The 27,125-nt window shown below is 51.4% G+C and overlaps 21 non-coding genes across 21 annotated transcripts; all 21 read left to right on the forward strand.

Annotated features, from left to right (window-relative positions):
* Positions 1-640: 640 nt before the first annotated feature.
* On the forward strand, positions 641-712 carry trnap-ugg (transfer RNA proline (anticodon UGG)). Its single transcript has one exon. It is a non-coding gene; the product is annotated as a tRNA-Pro (tRNA).
* Positions 713-1,958: 1,246 nt separating this feature from the next.
* Positions 1,959-2,030, forward strand: trnap-ugg (transfer RNA proline (anticodon UGG)). Its single transcript has one exon. It is a non-coding gene; the product is annotated as a tRNA-Pro (tRNA).
* Positions 2,031-3,276: 1,246 nt separating this feature from the next.
* trnap-ugg (transfer RNA proline (anticodon UGG)) lies at positions 3,277-3,348 on the forward strand. The gene has a single exon. It is a non-coding gene; the product is annotated as a tRNA-Pro (tRNA).
* A 1,247-nt stretch (positions 3,349-4,595) lies between these two features.
* trnap-ugg (transfer RNA proline (anticodon UGG)) lies at positions 4,596-4,667 on the forward strand. The gene has a single exon. It is a non-coding gene; the product is annotated as a tRNA-Pro (tRNA).
* A 1,249-nt stretch (positions 4,668-5,916) lies between these two features.
* Positions 5,917-5,988, forward strand: trnap-agg (transfer RNA proline (anticodon AGG)). The gene has a single exon. It is a non-coding gene; the product is annotated as a tRNA-Pro (tRNA).
* A 1,246-nt stretch (positions 5,989-7,234) lies between these two features.
* Positions 7,235-7,306, forward strand: trnap-ugg (transfer RNA proline (anticodon UGG)). The gene has a single exon. It is a non-coding gene; the product is annotated as a tRNA-Pro (tRNA).
* Positions 7,307-8,551: 1,245 nt separating this feature from the next.
* On the forward strand, positions 8,552-8,623 carry trnap-ugg (transfer RNA proline (anticodon UGG)). The gene has a single exon. It is a non-coding gene; the product is annotated as a tRNA-Pro (tRNA).
* A 1,249-nt stretch (positions 8,624-9,872) lies between these two features.
* trnap-agg (transfer RNA proline (anticodon AGG)) lies at positions 9,873-9,944 on the forward strand. The gene has a single exon. It is a non-coding gene; the product is annotated as a tRNA-Pro (tRNA).
* A 1,247-nt stretch (positions 9,945-11,191) lies between these two features.
* trnap-ugg (transfer RNA proline (anticodon UGG)) lies at positions 11,192-11,263 on the forward strand. The gene has a single exon. It is a non-coding gene; the product is annotated as a tRNA-Pro (tRNA).
* A 1,245-nt stretch (positions 11,264-12,508) lies between these two features.
* Positions 12,509-12,580, forward strand: trnap-ugg (transfer RNA proline (anticodon UGG)). The gene has a single exon. It is a non-coding gene; the product is annotated as a tRNA-Pro (tRNA).
* A 1,180-nt stretch (positions 12,581-13,760) lies between these two features.
* On the forward strand, positions 13,761-13,832 carry trnap-ugg (transfer RNA proline (anticodon UGG)). The gene has a single exon. It is a non-coding gene; the product is annotated as a tRNA-Pro (tRNA).
* Positions 13,833-15,013: 1,181 nt separating this feature from the next.
* On the forward strand, positions 15,014-15,085 carry trnap-ugg (transfer RNA proline (anticodon UGG)). The gene has a single exon. It is a non-coding gene; the product is annotated as a tRNA-Pro (tRNA).
* A 1,180-nt stretch (positions 15,086-16,265) lies between these two features.
* On the forward strand, positions 16,266-16,337 carry trnap-ugg (transfer RNA proline (anticodon UGG)). The gene has a single exon. It is a non-coding gene; the product is annotated as a tRNA-Pro (tRNA).
* A 1,180-nt stretch (positions 16,338-17,517) lies between these two features.
* On the forward strand, positions 17,518-17,589 carry trnap-ugg (transfer RNA proline (anticodon UGG)). Its single transcript has one exon. It is a non-coding gene; the product is annotated as a tRNA-Pro (tRNA).
* A 1,180-nt stretch (positions 17,590-18,769) lies between these two features.
* On the forward strand, positions 18,770-18,841 carry trnap-ugg (transfer RNA proline (anticodon UGG)). The gene has a single exon. It is a non-coding gene; the product is annotated as a tRNA-Pro (tRNA).
* A 1,180-nt stretch (positions 18,842-20,021) lies between these two features.
* trnap-ugg (transfer RNA proline (anticodon UGG)) lies at positions 20,022-20,093 on the forward strand. The gene has a single exon. It is a non-coding gene; the product is annotated as a tRNA-Pro (tRNA).
* A 1,247-nt stretch (positions 20,094-21,340) lies between these two features.
* trnap-ugg (transfer RNA proline (anticodon UGG)) lies at positions 21,341-21,412 on the forward strand. The gene has a single exon. It is a non-coding gene; the product is annotated as a tRNA-Pro (tRNA).
* Positions 21,413-22,658: 1,246 nt separating this feature from the next.
* On the forward strand, positions 22,659-22,730 carry trnap-ugg (transfer RNA proline (anticodon UGG)). The gene has a single exon. It is a non-coding gene; the product is annotated as a tRNA-Pro (tRNA).
* Positions 22,731-23,976: 1,246 nt separating this feature from the next.
* trnap-ugg (transfer RNA proline (anticodon UGG)) lies at positions 23,977-24,048 on the forward strand. The gene has a single exon. It is a non-coding gene; the product is annotated as a tRNA-Pro (tRNA).
* A 1,249-nt stretch (positions 24,049-25,297) lies between these two features.
* trnap-agg (transfer RNA proline (anticodon AGG)) lies at positions 25,298-25,369 on the forward strand. The gene has a single exon. It is a non-coding gene; the product is annotated as a tRNA-Pro (tRNA).
* A 1,247-nt stretch (positions 25,370-26,616) lies between these two features.
* On the forward strand, positions 26,617-26,688 carry trnap-ugg (transfer RNA proline (anticodon UGG)). Its single transcript has one exon. It is a non-coding gene; the product is annotated as a tRNA-Pro (tRNA).
* Positions 26,689-27,125: the final 437 nt, after the last annotated feature.

Here is a 27,125-nt window from a genome sequence, read left to right on the forward strand (position 1 = left end):
CAACTTGAAAGAATCAAAAACAAGTAATTTTATCTTCAAGCATGACATCTCCTTAATGACACAAAACGCCTTTGTGAAAAATGCACCATTTCAAACAATTTTTGTTTAGGCAATGTTTTTTTCATGCTTGTACCATTCCAATATTTGAACTTGGTTTGAATTTACAGGACTTGATGACGTTATCGGTTTTCATTTTGATTTTATTAGCTATGATTTCATTTGTTTTCAATTGCCAGTCTGAGAGGTTGAGGGTTCGAGGGGTCTGCTGACAAGACAGCCAGTGCTGGCTATGGGCTGTATAGAACCATTACATCATTAGTATGACAGGCTGTGTTCTGGTGTTCTGTTACTTCTGTATTCTTCACTGTCCTCTAACCAGAGAGTGTCCAGCAGACTGTACTCCGGCTCATTCAGCTCCCCATCAGTCCAGGTCTGATCAGACACACTTTAGGGTGGATTGTTTCCAAGTCAGTGCAGCAGCTCTTCCTTTTGAGATTTAAACCACTGAAGAGTGCGAAATGGGTCGCAAATGTGAATAAATGAAGGCGACTTTCATCCTTTGGAAAACCGTTCACATCTGTCCCTCTCTCCTTTTTTTTACAACGAGTACTGGCAAACAGCCAGCACCCCCTCTGGGAGTGGCTCGTTGGTCTAGGGGTATGATTCTCGCTTTGGGTGCGAGAGGTCCCGGGTTCAAATCCCGGACGAGCCCGTTTTCTGCTCTGACTCGTGCGTAAGAGAGAGGCTTTCCCACTTGTGCTCTTCCCACGCAAAGCGAACTGCTTCACCGCCGTTCTCGTGTTGCAAGACGCCAGGAAGGCAGGCATTTTACCCGTCCATCCTTGCTTTGACAACACTTGAGCGGATGTCATACGCTCACAATGACAATGTATTAAAGGGTTCAGAGCAGAAGAAAAAAACTACAAAGGAAAAACTAACGACCCACGCAAACAAAAGAAAATCAAAGAGACTAAACAAAAGCAACAAACTTGACTGTAACACCCCGGACACAGATGAAGATTCCCTCCTTCCAAAGTTGTGGCAAAAGACCGCGTCCCACTCTGTTGCCCGGGCTGCACGACAGCTGCTGCTCACAGGAGCTGTCCCAGCACGCATCAGCACGGGGGCTTTCACCTGCTCCGTTTCCGACCTGGGATGGTACACCCCTCTTTAGACAACCTGGTGAGCCCAAGCTCCCCCGGGATCACCATATTGGTGCCGAAGACGCTGCGGACCCCCGATCAACACAGCCCACTGCTGTGCAGAACTCCCGAGCGCAAGCGGTCCCTCGGTCTCAGCCTCCCAACAGCTTGGATTACAGGCGTGCGCCACCACGCCTGGCGAGAAGCAGCCTCGCTCTTTTTCTCATCTTCGTGTGCTGTGAGCCAAGTCCAGGGAACAGCTCGGTGTTTGAAACGCTAGGATCTCAGGCTGGCAGGTGGCTGCCCCGAAAAATGCGGAAAAAACTGCTGAAAAATGCTTCGTCCTGTCCTGTTGTCGAGCTCGTCCAAAAAGCACCAGCTGGCGGTATTGCTCTCGTAGACTTTCTAGAACGCACGCATTACATCCGTTCTTCTTTGCTTTGACATCACTTGAGCTGAAATGCAAAAAAAGTCACGACACCCGCTCTTCCAGCACTTGGTTCAGGCCCCTCGCTTAAAGTTACGGCGGGCTGTCCTAGAGAGAAGTCGGCGGAGCACGGAGATTTTTCACGAGAAGAAACAGAATTCCACAGTGAAACGATTGCAAGTACTGTACATTACAACATTAAGATGTCTTCTTCCTTTTGAGATTTAAACCACTTTTGGGGGAAATATCATTACGCTGAAGAGTGCGAAATGGGTCGCAAATGTGAATAAACGAAGGCGACTTTCATCCTTTGGAAAACCGTTCACATCTGTCCCTCTCCTTTTTTTTACAACGAGTTCTGGCAAACAGCCAGCACCCCCTCTGCGAATGGCTCGTTGGTCTAGGGGTATGATTCTCGCTTTGGGTGCGAGAGGTCCCGGGTTCAAATCCCGGACGAGCCCGTTTTGTGCTCTGACTCGTGCGTAAGAGAGAGGCTTTCCCACTTGTGCTCTGCCCACGCAAAGCGATCTGCTTCACCGCCGTTCTCGTGTTGCAGGACGCCAGGAAGGCAGGCATTTTACCCGTCCATCCTTGCTTTGACAACACTTGAGCGGATGTCATACGCTCACAATGACAATGTATTAAAGGGTTCAGAGCAGAAGAAAAAAACTACAAAGGAAAAACTAACGACCCACGCAAACAAAAGAAAATCAAAGAGACTAAACAAAAGCAACAAACTTGACTGTAACACCCCGGAGGCAGATGAAGATTCCCTCCTTCCAAAGTTGTGGCAAAAGACCGCGTCCCACTCTGTTGCCCGGGCTGCACGGCAGCTGCTGCTCACAGGAGCTGTCCCAGCACGCATCAGCACGGGGGCTTTCACCTGCTCCGTTTCCGACCTGGGTTGGTACACCCCTCTTTAGACAACCTGGTGAGCCCAAGCTCCCCCGGGATCACCATATTGGTGCCGAAGACGCTGCGGACCCCCGATCAACACAGCCCACTGCTGTGCAGAACTCCCGAGCGCAAGCGGTCCCTCGGTCTCAGCCTCCCGGCAGCTTGGATTACAGGCGTGCGCCACCACGCCCGGCGAGAAGCAGCCTCACTCTTTTTCTCATCTTCGTGTGCTGTGAGCCAAGTCCAGGGGACAGCTCGGTGTTTGAAACGCTAGGATCTCAGGCTGGCAGGTGGCTGCCCCGAAAAATGCGGAAAAAACTGCTGAAAAATGCTTCGTCCTGTCCTGTTGTCGAGCTCGTCCAAAAAGCACCAGCTGGCGGTATTGCTCTCGTAGACTTTCTAGAACGCACGCATTACATCCGTTCTTCTTTGCTTTGACATCACTTGAGCTGAAATGCAAAAAAAGTCACGACACCCGCTCTTCCAGCACTTGGTTCAGGCCCCTCGCTTAAAGTTACGGCGGGCTGTCCTAGAGAGAAGTCGGCGGAGCACGGAGATTTTTCACGAGAAGAAACAGAATTCCACAGTGAAACGATTGCAAGTACTGTACATTACGACATTAAGATGTCTTCTTCCTTTTGAGATTTAAACCACTTTTGGGGGAAATATCATTACGCTGAAGAGTGCGAAATGGGTCGCAAATGTGAATAAACGAAGGCGACTTTCATCCTTTGGAAAACCGTTCACATCTGTCCCTCTCCTTTTTTTTACAACGAGTTCTGGCAAACAGCCAGCACCCCCTCTGCGAATGGCTCGTTGGTCTAGGGGTATGATTCTCGCTTTGGGTGCGAGAGGTCCCGGGTTCAAATCCCGGACGAGCCCGTTTTGTGCTCTGACTCGTGCGTAAGAGAGAGGCTTTCCCACTTGTGCTCTGCCCACGCAAAGCGATCTGCTTCACCGCCGTTCTCGTGTTGCAGGACGCCAGGAAGGCAAGCATTTTACCCGTCCATCCTTGCTTTGACAACACTTGAGCGGATGTCATACGCTCACAATGACAATGTATTAAAGGGTTCAGAGCAGAAGAAAAAAACTACAAAGGAAAAACTAACGACCCACGCAAACAAAAGAAAATCAAAGAGACTAAACAAAAGCAACAAACTTGACTGTAACACCCCGGACGCAGATGAAGATTCCCTCCTTCCAAAGTTGTGGCAAAAGACCGCGTCCCACTCTGTTGCCCGGGCTGCACGACAGCTGCTGCTCACAGGAGCTGTCCCAGCACGCATCAGCACGGGGGCTTTCACCTGCTCCGTTTCCGACCTGGGTTGGTACACCCCTCTTTAGACAACCTGGTGAGCCCAAGCTCCCCCGGGATCACCATATTGGTGCCGAAGACGCTGCGGACCCCCGATCAACACAGCCCACTGCTGTGCAGAACTCCCGAGCGCAAGCGGTCCCTCGGTCTCAGCCTCCCGGCAGCTTGGATTACAGGCGTGCGCCACCACGCCCGGCGAGAAGCAGCCTCGCTCTTTTTCTCATCTTCGTGTGCTGTGAGCCAAGTCCAGGGGACAGCTCGGTGTTTGAAACGCTAGGATCTCAGGCTGGCAGGTGGCTGCCCCGAAAAATGCGGAAAAAACTGCTGAAAAATGCTTCGTCCTGTCCTGTTGTCGAGCTCGTCCAAAAAGCACCAGCTGGCGGTATTGCTCTCGTAGACTTTCTAGAACGCACGCATTACATCCGTTCTTCTTTGCTTTGACATCACTTGAGCTGAAATGCAAAAAAAGTCACGACACCCGCTCTTCCAGCACTTGGTTCAGGCCCCTCGCTTAAAGTTACGGCGGGCTGTCCTAGAGAGAAGTCGGCGGAGCACGGAGATTTTTCACGAGAAGAAACAGAATTCCACAGTGAAACGATTGCAAGTACTGTACATTACAACATTAAGATGTCTTCTTCCTTTTGAGATTTAAACCACTTTTGGGGGAAATATCATTACGCTGAAGAGTGCGAAATGGGTCGCAAATGTGAATAAACGAAGGCGACTTTCATCCTTTGGAAAACCGTTCACATCTGTCCCTCTCCTTTTTTTTTACAACGAGTTCTGGCAAACAGCCAGCACCCCCTTTGCGAATGGCTCGTTGGTCTAGGGGTATGATTCTCGCTTTGGGTGCGAGAGGTCCCGGGTTCAAATCCCGGACGAGCCCGTTTTGTGCTCTGACTCGTGCGTAAGAGAGAGGCTTTCCCACTTGTGCTCTGCCCACGCAAAGCGATCTGCTTCACCGCCGTTCTCGTGTTGCAGGACGCCAGGAAGGCAGGCATTTTACCCGTCCATCCTTGCTTTGACAACACTTGAGCGGATGTCATACGCTCACAATGACAATGTATTAAAGGGTTCAGAGCAGAAGAAAAAAACTACAAAGGAAAAACTAACGACCCACGCAAACAAAAGAAAATCAAAGAGACTAAACAAAAGCAACAAACTTGACTGTAACACCCCGGACACAGATGAAGATTCCCTCCTTCCAAAGTTGTGGCAAAAGACCGCGTCCCACTCTGTTGCCCGGGCTGCACGACAGCTGCTGCTCACAGGAGCTGTCCCAGCACGCATCAGCACGGGGGCTTTCACCTGCTCCGTTTCCGACCTGGGTTGGTACACCCCTCTTTAGACAACCTGGTGAGCCCAAGCTCCCCCGGGATCACCATATTGGTGCCGAAGACGCTGCGGACCCCCGATCAACACAGCCCACTGCTGTGCAGAACTCCCGAGCGCAAGCGGTCCCTCGGTCTCAGCCTCCCGGCAGCTGGGATTACAGGCGTGCGCCACCACGCCCGGCGAGAAGCAGCCTCGCTCTTTTTCTCATCTTTGTGTGCTGTGAGCCAAGTCCAGGGGACAGCTCGGTGTTTGAAACGCTAGGATCTCAGGCTGGCAGGTGGCTGCCCCGAAAAATGCGGAAAAAACTGCTGAAAAATGCTTCGTCCTGTCCTGTTGTCGAGCTCGTCCAAAAAGCACCAGCTGGTGGTATTGCTCTCGTAGACTTTCTAGAACGCACGCATTACATCCGTTCTTCTTTGCTTTGACATCACTTGAGCTGAAATGCAAAAAAAGTCACGACACCCGCTCTTCCAGCACTTGGTTCAGGCCCCTCGCTTAAAGTTACGGCGGGCTGTCCTAGAGAGAAGTCGGCGGAGCACGGAGATTTTTCACGAGAAGAAACAGAATTCCACAGTGAAACGATTGCAAGTACTGTACATTACGACATTAAGATGTGTTCTTCCTTTTGAGATTTAAACCACTTTTGGGGGAAATATCATTACGCTGAAGAGTGCGAAATGGGTCGCAAATGTGAATAAACGAAGGCGACTTTCATCCTTTGGAAAACCGTTCACATCTGTCCCTCTCTCCTTTTTTTTTACAACGAGTTCTGGCAAACAGCCAGCACCACCTCTGCGAATGGCTCGTTGGTCTAGGGGTATGATTCTCGCTTAGGGTGCGAGAGGTCCCGGGTTCAAATCCCGGACGAGCCCGTTTTGTGCTCTGACCCGTGCGTAAGAGAGAGGCTTTCCCACTTGTGCTCTGCCCACGCAAAGCGAACTGCTTCACCGCCGTTCTCGTGTTGCAAGACGCCAGGAAGGCAGGCATTTTACCCGTCCATCCTTGCTTTGACAACACTTGGGCTGATGTCATACAATTCAAAGACAATGTATTAAAGGGTTCAGAGCAGAAGAAAAAAACTACAAAGGAAAAACTAACGACCCACGCAAACAAACGAAAATCAAAGAGACTAAACAAAAGCAACAAACTTGACTGTAACACCCCGGACACAGATGAAGATTCCCTCCTTCCAAAGTTGTGGCAAAAGACCGCGTCCCACTCTGTTGCCCGGGCTGCACGACAGCTGCTGCTCACAGGAGCTGTCCCAGCACGCATCAGCGCGGGGGCTTTCACCTGCTCCGTTTCCGACCTGGGTTGGTACACCCCTCTTTAGACAACCTGGTGAGCCCAAGCTCCCCCGGGATCACCATATTGGTGCCGAAGACGCTGCGGACCCCCGATCAACACAGCCCACTGCTGTGCAGAACTCCCGAGCGCAAGCGGTCCCTCGGTCTCAGCCTCCCGGTAGCTTGGATTACAGGCGTGCGCCACCACGCCTGGCGAGAAGCAGCCTCGCTCTTTTTCTCATCTTCGTGTGCTGTGAGCCAAGTCCAGGGAACAGCTCGGTGTTTGAAACGCTAGGATCTCAGGCTGGCAGGTGGCTGCCCCGAAAAATGCGGAAAAAAACTGCTGAAAAATGCTTCGTCCTGTCCTGTTGTCGAGCTCGTCCAAAAAGCACCAGCTGGCGGTATTGCTCTCGTAGACTTTCTAGAACGCACGCATTACATCCGTTCTTCTTTGCTTTGACATCACTTGAGCTGAAATGCAAAAAAAGTCACGACACCCTCTCTTCCAGCACTTGGTTCAGGCTCCTCGCTTAAAGTTACGGCGGGCTGTCCTAGAGAGAAGTCGGCGGAGCACGGAGATTTTTCACGAGAAGAAACAGAATTCCACAGTGAAACGATTGCAAGTACTGTACATTACGACATTAAGATGTCTTCTTCCTTTTGAGATTTAAACCACTTTTGGGGGAAATATCATTACGCTGAAGAGTGCGAAATGGGTCGCAAATGTGAATAAACGAAGGCGACTTTCATCCTTTGGAAAACCGTTCACATCTGTCCCTCTCCTTTTTTTTACAACGAGTTCTGGCAAACAGCCAGCACCCCCTCTGCGAATGGCTCGTTGGTCTAGGGGTATGATTCTCGCTTTGGGTGCGAGAGGTCCCGGGTTCAAATCCCGGACGAGCCCGTTTTGTGCTCTGACTCGTGCGTAAGAGAGAGGCTTTCCCACTTGTGCTCTGCCCACGCAAAGCGAACTGCTTCACCGCCGTTCTCGTGTTGCAAGACGCCAGGAAGGCAGGCATTTTACCCGTCCATCCTTGCTTTGACAACACTTGGGCTGATGTCATACAATTCAAAGACAATGTATTAAAGGGTTCAGAGCAGAAGAAAAAAACTACAAAGGAAAAACTAACGACCCACGCAAACAAAAGAAAATCAAAGAGACTAAACAAAAGCAACAAACTTGACTGTAACACCCCGGACACAGATGAAGATTCCCTCCTTCCAAAGTTGTGGCAAAAGACCGCGTCCCACTCTGTTGCCCGGGCTGCACGACAGCTGCTGCTCACAGGAGCTGTCCCAGCACGCATCAGCACGGGGGCTTTCACCTGCTCCGTTTCCGACCTGGGTTGGTACACCCCTCTTTAGACAACCTGGTGAGCCCAAGCTCCCCCGGGATCACCATATTGGTGCCGAAGACGCTGCGGACCCCCGATCAACACAGCCCACTGCTGTGCAGAACTCCCGAGCGCAAGCGGTCCCTCGGTCTCAGCCTCCCGGCAGCTGGGATTACAGGCGTGCGCCACCACGCCCGGCGAGAAGCAGCCTCGCTCTTTTTCTCATCTTCGTGTGCTGTGAGCCAAGTCCAGGGGACAGCTCGGTGTTTGAAACGCTAGGATCTCAGGCTGGCAGGTGGCTGCCCCGAAAAATGCGGAAAAAACTGCTGAAAAATGCTTCGTCCTGTCCTGTTGTCGAGCTCGTCCAAAAAGCACCAGCTGGCGGTATTGCTCTCGTAGACTTTCTAGAACGCACGCATTACATCCGTTCTTCTTTGCTTTGACATCACTTGAGCTGAAATGCAAAAAAAGTCACGACACCCGCTCTTCCAGCACTTGGTTCAGGCCCCTCGCTTAAAGTTACGGCGGGCTGTCCTAGAGAGAAGTCGGCGGAGCACGGAGATTTTTCACGAGAAGAAACAGAATTCCACAGTGAAACGATTGCAAGTACTGTACATTACGACATTAAGATGTCTTCTTCCTTTTGAGATTTAAACCACTTTTGGGGGAAATATCATTACGCTGAAGAGTGCGAAATGGGTCGCAAATGTGAATAAACGAAGGCGACTTTCATCCTTTGGAAAACCGTTAACATCTGTCCCTCTCCTTTTTTTTACAACGAGTTCTGGCAAACAGCCAGCACCCCCTCTGCGAATGGCTCGTTGGTCTAGGGGTATGATTCTCGCTTTGGGTGCGAGAGGTCCCGGGTTCAAATCCCGGACGAGCCCGTTTTGTGCTCTGACTCGTGCGTAAGAGAGAGGCTTTCCCACTTGTGCTCTGCCCACGCAAAGCAATCTGCTTCACCGCCGTTCTCGTGTTGCAGGACGCCAGGAAGGCAGGCATTTTACCCGTCCATCCTTGCTTTGACAACACTTGAGCGGATGTCATACGCTCACAATGACAATGTATTAAAGGGTTCAGAGCAGAAGAAAAAAACTACAAAGGAAAAACTAACGACCCACGCAAACAAAAGAAAATCAAAGAGACTAAACAAAAGCAACAAACTTGACTGTAACACCCCGGACACAGATGAAGATTCCCTCCTTCCAAAGTTGTGGCAAAAGACCGCGTCCCACTCTGTTGCCCGGGCTGCACGACAGCTGCTGCTCACAGGAGCTGTCCCAGCACGCATCAGCACGGGGGCTTTCACCTGCTCCGTTTCCGACCTGGGTTGGTACACCCCTCTTTAGACAACCTGGTGAGCCCAAGCTCCCCCGGGATCACCATATTGGTGCCGAAGACGCTGCGGACCCCCGATCAACACAGCCCACTGCTGTGCAGAACTCCCGAGCGCAAGCGGTCCCTCGGTCTCAGCCTCCCGGCAGCTTGGATTACAGGCGTGCGCCACCACGCCCGGCGAGAAGCAGCCTCGCTCTTTTTCTCATCTTCGTGTGCTGTGAGCCAAGTCCAGGGGACAGCTCGGTGTTTGAAACGCTAGGATCTCAGGCTGGCAGGTGGCTGCCCCGAAAAATGCGGAAAAAACTGCTGAAAAATGCTTCGTCCTGTCCTGTTGTCGAGCTCGTCCAAAAAGCACCAGCTGGCGGTATTGCTCTCGTAGACTTTCTAGAACGCACGCATTACATCCGTTCTTCTTTGCTTTGACATCACTTGAGCTGAAATGCAAAAAAAGTCACGACACCCGCTCTTCCAGCACTTGGTTCAGGCCCCTCGCTTAAAGTTACGGCGGGCTGTCCTAGAGAGAAGTCGGCGGAGCACGGAGATTTTTCACGAGAAGAAACAGAATTCCACAGTGAAACGATTGCAAGTACTGTACATTACAACATTAAGATGTCTTCTTCCTTTTGAGATTTAAACCACTTTTGGGGGAAATATCATTACGCTGAAGAGTGCGAAATGGGTCGCAAATGTGAATAAACGAAGGCGACTTTCATCCTTTGGAAAACCGTTCACATCTGTCCCTCTCTCCTTTTTTTTTACAACGAGTTCTGGCAAACAGCCAGCACCACCTCTGCGAATGGCTCGTTGGTCTAGGGGTATGATTCTCGCTTAGGGTGCGAGAGGTCCCGGGTTCAAATCCCGGACGAGCCCGTTTTGTGCTCTGACCCGTGCGTAAGAGAGAGGCTTTCCCACTTGTGCTCTGCCCACGCAAAGCGAACTGCTTCACCGCCGTTCTCGTGTTGCAAGACGCCAGGAAGGCAGGCATTTTACCCGTCCATCCTTGCTTTGACAACACTTGGGCTGATGTCATACAATTCAAAGACAATGTATTAAAGGGTTCAGAGCAGAAGAAAAAAACTACAAAGGAAAAACTAACGACCCACGCAAACAAACGAAAATCAAAGAGACTAAACAAAAGCAACAAACTTGACTGTAACACCCCGGACACAGATGAAGATTCCCTCCTTCCAAAGTTGTGGCAAAAGACCGCGTCCCACTCTGTTGCCCGGGCTGCACGACAGCTGCTGCTCACAGGAGCTGTCCCAGCACACATCAGCACGGGGGCTTTCACCTGCTCCGTTTCCGACCTGGGTTGGTACACCCCTCTTTAGACAACCTGGTGAGCCCAAGCTCCCCCGGGATCACCATATTGGTGCCGAAGACGCTGCGGACCCCCGATCAACACAGCCCACTGCTGTGCAGAACTCCCGAGCGCAAGCGGTCCCTCGGTCTCAGCCTCCCGGTAGCTTGGATTACAGGCGTGCGCCACCACGCCTGGCGAGAAGCAGCCTCGCTCTTTTTCTCATCTTCGTGTGCTGTGAGCCAAGTCCAGGGAACAGCTCGGTGTTTGAAACGCTAGGATCTCAGGCTGGCAGGTGGCTGCCCCGAAAAATGCGGAAAAAAACTGCTGAAAAATGCTTCGTCCTGTCCTGTTGTCGAGCTCGTCCAAAAAGCACCAGCTGGCGGTATTGCTCTCGTAGACTTTCTAGAACGCACGCATTACATCCGTTCTTCTTTGCTTTGACATCACTTGAGCTGAAATGCAAAAAAAGTCACGACACCCTCTCTTCCAGCACTTGGTTCAGGCTCCTCGCTTAAAGTTACGGCGGGCTGTCCTAGAGAGAAGTCGGCGGAGCACGGAGATTTTTCACGAGAAGAAACAGAATTCCACAGTGAAACGATTGCAAGTACTGTACATTACGACATTAAGATGTCTTCTTCCTTTTGAGATTTAAACCACTTTTGGGGGAAATATCATTACGCTGAAGAGTGCGAAATGGGTCGCAAATGTGAATAAACGAAGGCGACTTTCATCCTTTGGAAAACCGTTCACATCTGTCCCTCTCCTTTTTTTTTACAACGAGTTCTGGCAAACAGCCAGCACCCCCTCCGCGAATGGCTCGTTGGTCTAGGGGTATGATTCTCGCTTTGGGTGTGAGAGGTCCCGGGTTCAAATCCCGGACGAGCCCGTTTTGTGCTCTGACTCGTGCGTAAGAGAGAGGCTTTCCCACTTGTGCTCTGCCCACGCAAAGCGATCTGCTTCACCTCCGTTCTCGTGTTGCAGGACGCCAGGAAGGCAGGCATTTTACCCGTCCATCCTTGCTTTGACAACACTTGGGCTGATGTCATACAATTCAAAGACAATGTATTAAAGGGTTCAGAGCAGATGAAAAAAACTACAAAGGAAAAACTAACGACCCACGCAAACAAAAGAAAATCAAAGAGACTAAACAAAAGCAACAAACTTGACTGTAACACCCCGGACACAGATGAAGATTCCCTCCTTCCAAAGTTGTGGCAAAAGACCGCGTCCCACTCTGTTGCCCGGGCTGCACGACAGCTGCTGCTCACAGGAGCTGTCCCAGCACGCATCAGCACGGGGGCTTTCACCTGCTCCGTTTCCGACCTGGGTTGGTACACCCCTCTTTAGACAACCTGGTGAGCCCAAGCTCCCCCGGGATCACCATATTGGTGCCGAAGACGCTGCGGACCCCCGATCAACACAGCCCACTGCTGTGCAGAACTCCCGAGCGCAAGCGGTCCCTCGGTCTCAGCCTCCCGGTAGCTTGGATTACAGGCGTGCGCCACCACGCCAGGCGAGAAGCAGCCTCGCTCTTTTTCTCATCTTCGTGTGCTGTGAGCCAAGTCCAGGGGACAGCTCGGTGTTTGAAACGCTAGGATCTCAGGCTGGCAGGTGGCTGCCCCGAAAAATGCGGAAAAAACTGCTGAAAAATGCTTCGTCCTGTCCTGTTGTCGAGCTCGTCCAAAAAGCACCAGCTGGCGGTATTGCTCTCGTAGACTTTCTAGAACGCACGCATTACATCCGTTCTTCTTTGCTTTGACATCACTTGAGCTGAAATGCAAAAAAAGTCACGACACCCGCTCTTCCAGCACTTGGTTCAGGCCCCTCGCTTAAAGTTACGGCGGGCTGTCCTAGAGAGAAGTCGGCGGAGCACGGAGATTTTTCACGAGAAGAAACAGAATTCCACAGTGAAACGATTGCAAGTACTGTACATTACGACATTAAGATGTCTTCTTCCTTTTGAGATTTAAACCACTTTTGGGGGAAATATCATTACGCTGAAGAGTGCGAAATGGGTCGCAAATGTGAATAAACGAAGGCGACTTTCATCCTTTGGAAAACCGTTCACATCTGTCCCTCTCCTTTTTTTTACAACGAGTTCTGGCAAACAGCCAGCACCCCCTCTGCGAATGGCTCGTTGGTCTAGGGGTATGATTCTCGCTTTGGGTGCGAGAGGTCCCGGGTTCAAATCCCGGACGAGCCCGTTTTGTGCTCTGACTCGTGCGTAAGAGAGAGGCTTTCCCACTTGTGCTCTGCCCACGCAAAGCGATCTGCTTCACCGCCGTTCTCGTGTTGCAGGACGCCAGGAAGGCAGGCATTTTACCCGTCCATCCTTGCTTTGACAACACTTGAGCGGATGTCATACGCTCACAATGACAATGTATTAAAGGGTTCAGAGCAGAAGAAAAAAACTACAAAGGAAAAACTAACGACCCACGCAAACAAAAGAAAATCAAAGAGACTAAACAAAAGCAACAAACTTGACTGTAACACCCCGGACACAGATGAAGATTCCCTCCTTCCAAAGTTGTGGCAAAAGACCGCGTCCCACTCTGTTGCCCGGGCTGCACGACAGCTGCTGCTCACAGGAGCTGTCCCAGCACGCATCAGCACAGGGGCTTTCACCTGCTCCGTTTCCGACCTGGGTTGGTACTGCGGACCCCCGATCAACACAGCCCACTGCTGTGCAGAACTCCCGAGCGCAAGCGGTCCCTCGGTCTCAGCCTCCCGGTAGCTTGGATTACAGGCGTGCGCCACCACGCCTGGCGAGAAGCAGCCTCGCTCTTTTTCTCATCTTCGTGTGCTGTGAGCCAAGTCCAGGGGACAGCTCGGTGTTTGAAACGCTAGGATCTCAGGCTGGCAGGTGGCTGCCCCGAAAAATGCGGAAAAAACTGCTGAAAAATGCTTCGTCCTGTCCTGTTGTCGAGCTCGTCCAAAAAGCACCAGCTGGCGGTATTGCTCTCGTAGACTTTCTAGAACGCACGCATTACATCCGTTCTTCTTTGCTTTGACATCACTTGAGCTGAAATGCAAAAAAAGTCACGACACCCGCTCTTCCAGCACTTGGTTCAGGCCCCTCGCTTAAAGTTACGGCGGGCTGTCCTAGAGAGAAGTCGGCGGAGCACGGAGATTTTTCACGAGAAGAAACAGAATTCCACAGTGAAACGATTGCAAGTACTGTACATTACGACATTAAGATGTCTTCTTCCTTTTGAGATTTAAACCACTTTTGGGGGAAATATCATTACGCTGAAGAGTGCGAAATGGGTCGCAAATGTGAATAAACGAAGGCGACTTTCATCCTTTGGAAAACCGTTCACATCTGTCCCTCTCCTTTTTTTTACAACGAGTTCTGGCAAACAGCCAGCACCCCCTCTGCGAATGGCTCGTTGGTCTAGGGGTATGATTCTCGCTTTGGGTGCGAGAGGTCCCGGGTTCAAATCCCGGACGAGCCCGTTTTGTGCTCTGACTCGTGCGTAAGAGAGAGGCTTTCCCACTTGTGCTCTGCCCACGCAAAGCGAACTGCTTCACCGCCGTTCTCGTGTTGCAGGACGCCAGGAAGGCAGGCATTTTACCCGTCCATCCTTGCTTTGACAACACTTGAGCGGATGTCATACGCTCACAATGACAATGTATTAAAGGGTTCAGAGCAGAAGAAAAAAACTACAAAGGAAAAACTAACGACCCACGCAAACAAAAGAAAATCAAAGAGACTAAACAAAAGCAACAAACTTGACTGTAACACCCCGGACACAGATGAAGATTCCCTCCTTCCAAAGTTGTGGCAAAAGACCGCGTCCCACTCTGTTGCCCGGGCTGCACGACAGCTGCTGCTCACAGGAGCTGTCCCAGCACGCATCAGCACGGGGGCTTTCACCTGCTCCGTTTCCGACCTGGGTTGGTACTGCGGACCCCCGATCAACACAGCCCACTGCTGTGCAGAACTCCCGAGCGCAAGCGGTCCCTCGGTCTCAGCCTCCCGGTAGCTTGGATTACAGGCGTGCGCCACCACGCCAGGCGAGAAGCAGCCTCGCTCTTTTTCTCATCTTCGTGTGCTGTGAGCCAAGTCCAGGGGACAGCTCGGTGTTTGAAACGCTAGGATCTCAGGCTGGCAGGTGGCTGCCCCGAAAAATGCGGAAAAAACTGCTGAAAAATGCTTCGTCCTGTCCTGTTGTCGAGCTCGTCCAAAAAGCACCAGCTGGCGGTATTGCTCTCGTAGACTTTCTAGAACGCACGCATTACATCCGTTCTTCTTTGCTTTGACATCACTTGAGCTGAAATGCAAAAAAAGTCACGACACCCGCTCTTCCAGCACTTGGTTCAGGCCCCTCGCTTAAAGTTACGGCGGGCTGTCCTAGAGAGAAGTCGGCGGAGCACGGAGATTTTTCACGAGAAGAAACAGAATTCCACAGTGAAACGATTGCAAGTACTGTACATTACGACATTAAGATGTCTTCTTCCTTTTGAGATTTAAACCACTTTTGGGGGAAATATCATTACGCTGAAGAGTGCGAAATGGGTCGCAAATGTGAATAAACGAAGGCGACTTTCATCCTTTGGAAAACCGTTCACATCTGTCCCTCTCCTTTTTTTTACAACGAGTTCTGGCAAACAGCCAGCACCCCCCTCTGCGAATGGCTCGTTGGTCTAGGGGTATGATTCTCGCTTTGGGTGCGAGAGGTCCCGGGTTCAAATCCCGGACGAGCCCGTTTTGTGCTCTGACTCGTGCGTAAGAGAGAGGCTTTCCCACTTGTGCTCTGCCCACGCAAAGCGATCTGCTTCACCGCCGTTCTCGTGTTGCAGGACGCCAGGAAGGCAGGCATTTTACCCGTCCATCCTTGCTTTGACAACACTTGAGCGGATGTCATACGCTCACAATGACAATGTATTAAAGGGTTCAGAGCAGAAGAAAAAAACTACAAAGGAAAAACTAACGACCCACGCAAACAAAAGAAAATCAAAGAGACTAAACAAAAGCAACAAACTTGACTGTAACACCCCGGACACAGATGAAGATTCCCTCCTTCCAAAGTTGTGGCAAAAGACCGCGTCCCACTCTGTTGCCCGGGCTGCACGACAGCTGCTGCTCACAGGAGCTGTCCCAGCACGCATCAGCACAGGGGCTTTCACCTGCTCCGTTTCCGACCTGGGTTGGTACTGCGGACCCCCGATCAACACAGCCCACTGCTGTGCAGAACTCCCGAGCGCAAGCGGTCCCTCGGTCTCAGCCTCCCGGTAGCTTGGATTACAGGCGTGCGCCACCACGCCTGGCGAGAAGCAGCCTCGCTCTTTTTCTCATCTTCGTGTGCTGTGAGCCAAGTCCAGGGGACAGCTCGGTGTTTGAAACGCTAGGATCTCAGGCTGGCAGGTGGCTGCCCCGAAAAATGCGGAAAAAACTGCTGAAAAATGCTTCGTCCTGTCCTGTTGTCGAGCTCGTCCAAAAAGCACCAGCTGGCGGTATTGCTCTCGTAGACTTTCTAGAACGCACGCATTACATCCGTTCTTCTTTGCTTTGACATCACTTGAGCTGAAATGCAAAAAAAGTCACGACACCCGCTCTTCCAGCACTTGGTTCAGGCCCCTCGCTTAAAGTTACGGCGGGCTGTCCTAGAGAGAAGTCGGCGGAGCACGGAGATTTTTCACGAGAAGAAACAGAATTCCACAGTGAAACGATTGCAAGTACTGTACATTACGACATTAAGATGTCTTCTTCCTTTTGAGATTTAAACCACTTTTGGGGGAAATATCATTACGCTGAAGAGTGCGAAATGGGTCGCAAATGTGAATAAACGAAGGCGACTTTCATCCTTTGGAAAACCGTTCACATCTGTCCCTCTCCTTTTTTTTACAACGAGTTCTGGCAAACAGCCAGCACCCCCTCTGCGAATGGCTCGTTGGTCTAGGGGTATGATTCTCGCTTTGGGTGCGAGAGGTCCCGGGTTCAAATCCCGGACGGGCCCGTTTTGTGCTCTGACTCGTGCGTAAGAGAGAGGCTTTCCCACTTGTGCTCTGCCCACGCAAAGCGAACTGCTTCACCGCCGTTCTCGTGTTGCAGGACGCCAGGAAGGCAGGCATTTTACCCGTCCATCCTTGCTTTGACAACACTTGAGCGGATGTCATACGCTCACAATGACAATGTATTAAAGGGTTCAGAGCAGAAGAAAAAAACTACAAAGGAAAAACTAACGACCCACGCAAACAAAAGAAAATCAAAGAGACTAAACAAAAGCAACAAACTTGACTGTAACACCCCGGACACAGATGAAGATTCCCTCCTTCCAAAGTTGTGGCAAAAGACCGCGTCCCACTCTGTTGCCCGGGCTGCACGACAGCTGCTGCTCACAGGAGCTGTCCCAGCACGCATCAGCACGGGGGCTTTCACCTGCTCCGTTTCCGACCTGGGTTGGTACTGCGGACCCCCGATCAACACAGCCCACTGCTGTGCAGAACTCCCGAGCGCAAGCGGTCCCTCGGTCTCAGCCTCCCGGTAGCTTGGATTACAGGCGTGCGCCACCACGCCAGGCGAGAAGCAGCCTCGCTCTTTTTCTCATCTTCGTGTGCTGTGAGCCAAGTCCAGGGGACAGCTCGGTGTTTGAAACGCTAGGATCTCAGGCTGGCAGGTGGCTGCCCCGAAAAATGCGGAAAAAACTGCTGAAAAATGCTTCGTCCTGTCCTGTTGTCGAGCTCGTCCAAAAAGCACCAGCTGGCGGTATTGCTCTCGTAGACTTTCTAGAACGCACGCATTACATCCGTTCTTCTTTGCTTTGACATCACTTGAGCTGAAATGCAAAAAAAGTCACGACACCCGCTCTTCCAGCACTTGGTTCAGGCCCCTCGCTTAAAGTTACGGCGGGCTGTCCTAGAGAGAAGTCGGCGGAGCACGGAGATTTTTCACGAGAAGAAACAGAATTCCACAGTGAAACGATTGCAAGTACTGTACATTACGACATTAAGATGTCTTCTTCCTTTTGAGATTTAAACCACTTTTGGGGGAAATATCATTACGCTGAAGAGTGCGAAATGGGTCGCAAATGTGAATAAACGAAGGCGACTTTCATCCTTTGGAAAACCGTTCACATCTGTCCCTCTCCTTTTTTTTACAACGAGTTCTGGCAAACAGCCAGCACCCCCTCTGCGAATGGCTCGTTGGTCTAGGGGTATGATTCTCGCTTTGGGTGCGAGAGGTCCCGGGTTCAAATCCCGGACGAGCCCGTTTTGTGCTCTGACTCGTGCGTAAGAGAGAGGCTTTCCCACTTGTGCTCTGCCCACGCAAAGCGATCTGCTTCACCGCCGTTCTCGTGTTGCAGGACGCCAGGAAGGCAGGCATTTTACCCGTCCATCCTTGCTTTGACAACACTTGAGCGGATGTCATACGCTCACAATGACAATGTATTAAAGGGTTCAGAGCAGAAGAAAAAAACTACAAAGGAAAAACTAACGACCCACGCAAACAAAAGAAAATCAAAGAGACTAAACAAAAGCAACAAACTTGACTGTAACACCCCGGACACAGATGAAGATTCCCTCCTTCCAAAGTTGTGGCAAAAGACCGCGTCCCACTCTGTTGCCCGGGCTGCACGACAGCTGCTGCTCACAGGAGCTGTCCCAGCACGCATCAGCACGGGGGCTTTCACCTGCTCCGTTTCCGACCTGGGTTGGTACTGCGGACCCCCGATCAACACAGCCCACTGCTGTGCAGAACTCCCGAGCGCAAGCGGTCCCTCGGTCTCAGCCTCCCGGTAGCTTGGATTACAGGCGTGCGCCACCACGCCAGGCGAGAAGCAGCCTCGCTCTTTTTCTCATCTTCGTGTGCTGTGAGCCAAGTCCAGGGGACAGCTCGGTGTTTGAAACGCTAGGATCTCAGGCTGGCAGGTGGCTGCCCCGAAAAATGCGGAAAAAACTGCTGAAAAATGCTTCGTCCTGTCCTGTTGTCGAGCTCGTCCAAAAAGCACCAGCTGGCGGTATTGCTCTCGTAGACTTTCTAGAACGCACGCATTACATCCGTTCTTCTTTGCTTTGACATCACTTGAGCTGAAATGCAAAAAAAGTCACGACACCCGCTCTTCCAGCACTTGGTTCAGGCCCCTCGCTTAAAGTTACGGCGGGCTGTCCTAGAGAGAAGTCGGCGGAGCACGGAGATTTTTCACGAGAAGAAACAGAATTCCACAGTGAAACGATTGCAAGTACTGTACATTACGACATTAAGATGTCTTCTTCCTTTTGAGATTTAAACCACTTTTGGGGGAAATATCATTACGCTGAAGAGTGCGAAATGGGTCGCAAATGTGAATAAACGAAGGCGACTTTCATCCTTTGGAAAACCGTTCACATCTGTCCCTCTCCTTTTTTTTACAACGAGTTCTGGCAAACAGCCAGCACCCCCTCTGCGAATGGCTCGTTGGTCTAGGGGTATGATTCTCGCTTTGGGTGCGAGAGGTCCCGGGTTCAAATCCCGGACGAGCCCGTTTTGTGCTCTGACTCGTGCGTAAGAGAGAGGCTTTCCCACTTGTGCTCTGCCCACGCAAAGCGATCTGCTTCACCGCCGTTCTCGTGTTGCAGGACGCCAGGAAGGCAGGCATTTTACCCGTCCATCCTTGCTTTGACAACACTTGAGCGGATGTCATACGCTCACAATGACAATGTATTAAAGGGTTCAGAGCAGAAGAAAAAAACTACAAAGGAAAAACTAACGACCCACGCAAACAAAAGAAAATCAAAGAGACTAAACAAAAGCAACAAACTTGACTGTAACACCCCGGACACAGATGAAGATTCCCTCCTTCCAAAGTTGTGGCAAAAGACCGCGTCCCACTCTGTTGCCCGGGCTGCACGACAGCTGCTGCTCACAGGAGCTGTCCCAGCACGCATCAGCACGGGGGCTTTCACCTGCTCCGTTTCCGACCTGGGTTGGTACTGCGGACCCCCGATCAACACAGCCCACTGCTGTGCAGAACTCCCGAGCGCAAGCGGTCCCTCGGTCTCAGCCTCCCGGTAGCTTGGATTACAGGCGTGCGCCACCACGCCTGGCGAGAAGCAGCCTCGCTCTTTTTCTCATCTTCGTGTGCTGTGAGCCAAGTCCAGGGGACAGCTCGGTGTTTGAAACGCTAGGATCTCAGGCTGGCAGGTGGCTGCCCCGAAAAATGCGGAAAAAACTGCTGAAAAATGCTTCGTCCTGTCCTGTTGTCGAGCTCGTCCAAAAAGCACCAGCTGGCGGTATTGCTCTCGTAGACTTTCTAGAACGCACGCATTACATCCGTTCTTCTTTGCTTTGACATCACTTGAGCTGAAATGCAAAAAAAGTCACGACACCCGCTCTTCCAGCACTTGGTTCAGGCCCCTCGCTTAAAGTTACGGCGGGCTGTCCTAGAGAGAAGTCGGCGGAGCACGGAGATTTTTCACGAGAAGAAACAGAATTCCACAGTGAAACGATTGCAAGTACTGTACATTACGACATTAAGATGTCTTCTTCCTTTTGAGATTTAAACCACTTTTGGGGGAAATATCATTACGCTGAAGAGTGCGAAATGGGTCGCAAATGTGAATAAACGAAGGCGACTTTCATCCTTTGGAAAACCGTTCACATCTGTCCCTCTCCTTTTTTTTACAACGAGTTCTGGCAAACAGCCAGCACCCCCTCTGCGAATGGCTCGTTGGTCTAGGGGTATGATTCTCGCTTTGGGTGCGAGAGGTCCCGGGTTCAAATCCCGGACGGGCCCGTTTTGTGCTCTGACTCGTGCGTAAGAGAGAGGCTTTCCCACTTGTGCTCTGCCCACGCAAAGCGAACTGCTTCACCGCCGTTCTCGTGTTGCAGGACGCCAGGAAGGCAGGCATTTTACCCGTCCATCCTTGCTTTGACAACACTTGAGCGGATGTCATACGCTCACAATGACAATGTATTAAAGGGTTCAGAGCAGAAGAAAAAAACTACAAAGGAAAAACTAACGACCCACGCAAACAAAAGAAAATCAAAGAGACTAAACAAAAGCAACAAACTTGACTGTAACACCCCGGACACAGATGAAGATTCCCTCCTTCCAAAGTTGTGGCAAAAGACCGCGTCCCACTCTGTTGCCCGGGCTGCACGACAGCTGCTGCTCACAGGAGCTGTCCCAGCACGCATCAGCACGGGGGCTTTCACCTGCTCCGTTTCCGACCTGGGTTGGTACACCCCTCTTTAGACAACCTGGTGAGCCCAAGCTCCCCCGGGATCACCATATTGGTGCCGAAGACGCTGCGGACCCCCGATCAACACAGCCCACTGCTGTGCAGAACTCCCGAGCGCAAGCGGTCCCTCGGTCTCAGCCTCCCGGCAGCTGGGATTACAGGCGTGCGCCACCACGCCCGGCGAGAAGCAGCCTCGCTCTTTTTCTCATCTTCGTGTGCTGTGAGCCAAGTCCAGGGGACAGCTCGGTGTTTGAAACGCTAGGATCTCAGGCTGGCAGGTGGCTGCCCCGAAAAATGCGGAAAAAACTGCTGAAAAATGCTTCGTCCTGTCCTGTTGTCGAGCTCGTCCAAAAAGCACCAGCTGGCGGTATTGCTCTCGTAGACTTTCTAGAACGCACGCATTACATCCGTTCTTCTTTGCTTTGACATCACTTGAGCTGAAATGCAAAAAAAGTCACGACACCCGCTCTTCCAGCACTTGGTTCAGGCCCCTCGCTTAAAGTTACGGCGGGCTGTCCTAGAGAGAAGTCGGCGGAGCACGGAGATTTTTCACGAGAAGAAACAGAATTCCACAGTGAAACGATTGCAAGTACTGTACATTACGACATTAAGATGTCTTCTTCCTTTTGAGATTTAAACCACTTTTGGGGGAAATATCATTACGCTGAAGAGTGCGAAATGGGTCGCAAATGTGAATAAACGAAGGCGACTTTCATCCTTTGGAAAACCGTTCACATCTGTCCCTCTCCTTTTTTTTTACAACGAGTTCTGGCAAACAGCCAGCACCCCCTCTGCGAATGGCTCGTTGGTCTAGGGGTATGATTCTCGCTTTGGGTGCGAGAAGTCCCGGGTTCAAATCCCGGACGAGCCCGTTTTGTGCTCTGACTCGTGCGTAAGAGAGAGGCTTTCCCACTTGTCCTCTGCCCACGCAAAGCGAACTGCTTCACCACCGTTCTCGTGTTGCAGGACGCCAGGAAGGCAGGCATTTTACCCGTCCATCCTTGCTTTGACAACACTTGAGCGGATGTCATACGCTCACAATGACAATGTATTAAAGGGTTCAGAGCAGAAGAAAAAAACTACAAAGGAAAAACTAACGACCCACGCAAACAAAAGAAAATCAAAGAGACTAAACAAAAGCAACAAACTTGACTGTAACACCCCGGACACAGATGAAGATTCCCTCCTTCCAAAGTTGTGGCAAAAGACCGCGTCCCACTCTGTTGCCCGGGCTGCACGACAGCTGCTACTCACAGGAGCTGTCCCAGCACGCATCAGCACGGGGGCTTTCACCTGCTCCGTTTCCGACCTGGGTTGGTACACCCCTCTTTAGACAACCTGGTGAGCCCAAGCTCCCCCGGGATCACCATATTGGTGCCGAAGACGCTGCGGACCCCCGATCAACACAGCCCACTGCTGTGCAGAACTCCAGAGCGCAAGCGGTCCCTCGGTCTCAGCCTCCCGGCAGCTTGGATTACAGGCGTGCGCCACCACGCCCGGCGAGAAGCAGCCTCGCTCTTTTTCTCATCTTCGTGTGCTGTGAGCCAAGTCCAGGGGACAGCTCGGTGTTTGAAACGCTAGGATCTCAGGCTGGCAGGTGGCTGCCCCGAAAAATGCGGAAAAAACTGCTGAAAAATGCTTCGTCCTGTCCTGTTGTCGAGCTCGTCCAAAAAGCACCAGCTGGCGGTATTGCTCTCGTAGACTTTCTAGAACGCACGCATTACATCCGTTCTTCTTTGCTTTGACATCACTTGAGCTGAAATGCAAAAAAAGTCACGACACCCGCTCTTCCAGCACTTGGTTCAGGCCCCTCGCTTAAAGTTACGGCGGGCTGTCCTAGAGAGAAGTCGGCGGAGCACGGAGATTTTTCACGAGAAGAAACAGAATTCCACAGTGAAACGATTGCAAGTACTGTACATTACAACATTAAGATGTCTTCTTCCTTTTGAGATTTAAACCACTTTTGGGGGAAATATCATTACGCTGAAGAGTGCGAAATGGGTCGCAAATGTGAATAAACGAAGGCGACTTTCATCCTTTGGAAAACCGTTCACATCTGTCCCTCTCCTTTTTTTTACAACGAGTTCTGGCAAACAGCCAGCACCCCCTCTGCGAATGGCTCGTTGGTCTAGGGGTATGATTCTCACTTTGGGTGTGAGAGGTCCTGGGTTCAAATCCCCGACGAGCCCGTTTTGTGCTCTGACTCGTGCGTAAGAGAGAGGCTTTCCCACTTGTGCTCTGCCCACGCAAAGCGAACTGCTTCACCGCCGTTCTCGTGTTGCAGGACGCCAGGAAGGCAGGCATTTTACCCGTCCATCCTTGCTTTGACAACACTTGAGCGGATGTCATACGCTCACAATGACAATGTATTAAAGGGTTCAGAGCAGAAGAAAAAAACTACAAAGGAAAAACTAACGACCCACGCAAACAAAAGAAAATCAAAGAGACTAAACAAAAGCAACAAACTTGACTGTAACACCCCGGACACAGATGAAGATTCCCTCCTTCCAAAGTTGTGGCAAAAGACCACGTCCCACTCTGTTGCCCGGGCTGCACGACAGCTGCTGCTCACAGGAGCTGTCCCAGCACGCATCAGCACGGGGGCTTTCACCTGCTCCGTTTCCGACCTGGGTTGGTACACCCCTCTTTAGACAACCTGGTGAGCCCAAGCTCCCCCGGGATCACCATATTGGTGCCGAAGACGCTGCGGACCCCCGATCAACACAGCCCACTGCTGTGCAGAACTCCCGAGCGCAAGCGGTCCCTCGGTCTCAGCCTCCCGGTAGCTTGGATTACAGGCGTGCGCCACCACGCCTGGCGAGAAGCAGCCTCGCTCTTTTTCTCATCTTCGTGTGCTGTGAGCCAAGTCCAGGGAACAGCTCGGTGTTTGAAACGCTAGGATCTCAGGCTGGCAGGTGGCTGCCCCGAAAAATGCGGAAAAAACTGCTGAAAAATGCTTCGTCCTGTCCTGTTGTCGAGCTCGTCCAAAAAGCACCAGCTGGCGGTATTGCTCTCGTAGACTTTCTAGAACGCACGCATTACATCCGTTCTTCTTTGCTTTGACATCACTTGAGCTGAAATGCAAAAAAAGTCACGACACCCGCTCTTCCAGCACTTGGTTCAGGCCCCTCGCTTAAAGTTACGGCGGGCTGTCCTAGAGAGAAGTCGGCGGAGCACGGAGATTTTTCACGAGAAGAAACAGAATTCCACAGTGAAACGATTGCAAGTACTGTACATTACGACATTAAGATGTCTTCTTCCTTTTGAGATTTAAACCACTTTTGGGGGAAATATCATTACGCTGAAGAGTGCGAAATGGGTCGCAAATGTGAATAAACGAAGGCGACTTTCATCCTTTGGAAAACCGTTCACATCTGTCCCTCTCCTTTTTTTTACAACGAGTTCTGGCAAACAGCCAGCACCCCCTCTGCGAATGGCTCGTTGGTCTAGGGGTATGATTCTCGCTTTGGGTGTGAGAGGTCCCGGGTTCAAATCCCGGACGAGCCCGTTTTGTGCTCTGACTCGTGCGTAAGAGAGAGGCTTTCCCACTTGTGCTCTGCCCACGCAAAGCGAACTGCTTCACCGCCGTTCTCGTGTTGCAGGACGCCAGGAAGGCAGGCATTTTACCCGTCCATCCTTGCTTTGACAACACTTGAGCGGATGTCATACGCTCACAATGACAATGTATTAAAGGGTTCAGAGCAGAAGAAAAAAACTACAAAGGAAAAACTAACGACCCACGCAAACAAAAGAAAATCAAAGAGACTAAACAAAAGCAACAAACTTGACTGTAACACCCCGGACACAGATGAAGATTCCCTCCTTCCAAAGTTGTGGCAAAAGACCACGTCCCACTCTGTTGCCCGGGCTGCACGACAGCTGCTGCTCACAGGAGCTGTCCCAGCACGCATCAGCACGGGGGCTTTCACCTGCTCCGTTTCCGACCTGGGTTGGTACACCCCTCTTTAGACAACCTGGTGAGCCCAAGCTCCCCCGGGATCACCATATTGGTGCCGAAGACGCTGCAGACCCCCGATCAACACAGCCCACTGCTGTGCAGAACTCCCGAGCGCAAGCGGTCCCTCGGTCTCAGCCTCCCGGCAGCTGGGATTACAGGCGTGCGCCACCACGCCCGGCGAGAAGCAGCCTCGCTCTTTTTCTCATCTTCGTGTGCTGTGAGCCAAGTCCAGGGGACAGCTCGGTGTTTGAAACGCTAGGATCTCAGGCTGGCAGGTGGCTGCCCCGAAAAATGCGGAAAAAACTGCTGAAAAATGCTTCGTCCTGTCCTGTTGTCGAGCTCGTCCAAAAAGCACCAGCTGGCGGTATTGCTCTCGTAGACTTTCTAGAACGCACGCATTACATCCGTTCTTCTTTGCTTTGACATCACTTGAGCTGAAATGCAAAAAAAGTCACGACACCCGCTCTTCCAGCACTTGGTTCAGGCCCCTCGCTTAAAGTTACGGCGGGCTGTCCTAGAGAGAAGTCGGCGGAGCACGGAGATTTTTCACGAGAAGAAACAGAATTCCACAGTGAAACGATTGCAAGTACTGTACATTACGACATTAAGATGTCTTCTTCCTTTTGAGATTTAAACCACTTTTGGGGGAAATATCATTACGCTGAAGAGTGCGAAATGGGTCGCAAATGTGAATAAACGAAGGCGACTTTCATCCTTTGGAAAACCGTTCACATCTGTCCCTCTCTCCTTTTTTTTTACAACGAGTTCTGGCAAACAGCCAGCACCACCTCTGCGAATGGCTCGTTGGTCTAGGGGTATGATTCTCGCTTAGGGTGCGAGAGGTCCCGGGTTCAAATCCCGGACGAGCCCGTTTTGTGCTCTGACCCGTGCGTAAGAGAGAGGCTTTCCCACTTGTGCTCTGCCCACGCAAAGCGAACTGCTTCACCGCCGTTCTCGTGTTGCAAGACGCCAGGAAGGCAGGCATTTTACCCGTCCATCCTTGCTTTGACAACACTTGGGCTGATGTCATACAATTCAAAGACAATGTATTAAAGGGTTCAGAGCAGAAGAAAAAAACTACAAAGGAAAAACTAACGACCCACGCAAACAAAAGAAAATCAAAGAGACTAAACAAAAGCAACAAACTTGACTGTAACACCCCGGACACAGATGAAGATTCCCTCCTTCCAAAGTTGTGGCAAAAGACCGCGTCCCACTCTGTTGCCCGGGCTGCACGACAGCTGCTGCTCACAGGAGCTGTCCCAGCACGCATCAGCACGGGGGCTTTCACCTGCTCCGTTTCCGACCTGGGTTGGTACACCCCTCTTTAGACAACCTGGTGAGCCCAAGCTCCCCCGGGATCACCATATTGGTGCCGAAGACGCTGCGGACCCCCGATCAACACAGCCCACTGCTGTGCAGAACTCCCGAGCGCAAGCGGTCCCTCGGTCTCAGCCTCCCGGTAGCTTGGATTACAGGCGTGCGCCACCACGCCTGGCGAGAAGCAGCCTCGCTCTTTTTCTCATCTTCGTGTGCTGTGAGCCAAGTCCAGGGAACAGCTCGGTGTTTGAAACGCTAGGATCTCAGGCTGGCAGGTGGCTGCCCCGAAAAATGCGGAAAAAAACTGCTGAAAAATGCTTCGTCCTGTCCTGTTGTCGAGCTCGTCCAAAAAGCACCAGCTGGCGGTATTGCTCTCGTAGACTTTCTAGAACGCACGCATTACATCCGTTCTTCTTTGCTTTGACATCACTTGAGCTGAAATGCAAAAAAAGTCACGACACCCTCTCTTCCAGCACTTGGTTCAGGCTCCTCGCTTAAAGTTACGGCGGGCTGTCCTAGAGAGAAGTCGGCGGAGCACGGAGATTTTTCACGAGAAGAAACAGAATTCCACAGTGAAACGATTGCAAGTACTGTACATTACGACATTAAGATGTCTTCTTCCTTTTGAGATTTAAACCACTTTTGGTGGAAATATCATTACGCTGAAGAGTGCGAAATGGGTCGCAAATGTGAATAAACGAAGGCGACTTTCATCCTTTGGAAAACCGTTCACATCTGTCCCTCTCCTTTTTTTTTACAACGAGTTCTGGCAAACAGCCAGCACCCCCTCTGCGAATGGCTCGTTGGTCTAGGGGTATGATTCTCGCTTTGGGTGCGAGAGGTCCCGGGTTCAAATCCCGGACGAGCCCGTTTTGTGCTCTGACTCGTGCGTAAGAGAGAGGCTTTCCCACTTGTGCTCTGCCCACGCAAAGCGATCTGCTTCACCTCCGTTCTCGTGTTGCAGGACGCCAGGAAGGCAGGCATTTTACCCGTCCATCCTTGCTTTGACAACACTTGGGCTGATGTCATACAATTCAAAGACAATGTATTAAAGGGTTCAGAGCAGATGAAAAAAACTACAAAGGAAAAACTAACGACCCACGCAAACAAAAGAAAATCAAAGAGACTAAACAAAAGCAACAAACTTGACTGTAACACCCCGGACACAGATGAAGATTCCCTCCTTCCAAAGTTGTGGCAAAAGACCGCGTCCCACTCTGTTGCCCGGGCTGCACGACAGCTGCTGCTCACAGGAGCTGTCCCAGCACGCATCAGCACGGGGGCTTTCACCTGCTCCGTTTCCGAC

This window comes from Lepisosteus oculatus, chromosome 4 (genome assembly GCF_040954835.1).
Source record: "Lepisosteus oculatus isolate fLepOcu1 chromosome 4, fLepOcu1.hap2, whole genome shotgun sequence".
Lineage (NCBI taxonomy): Eukaryota > Metazoa > Chordata > Actinopteri > Semionotiformes > Lepisosteidae > Lepisosteus > Lepisosteus oculatus.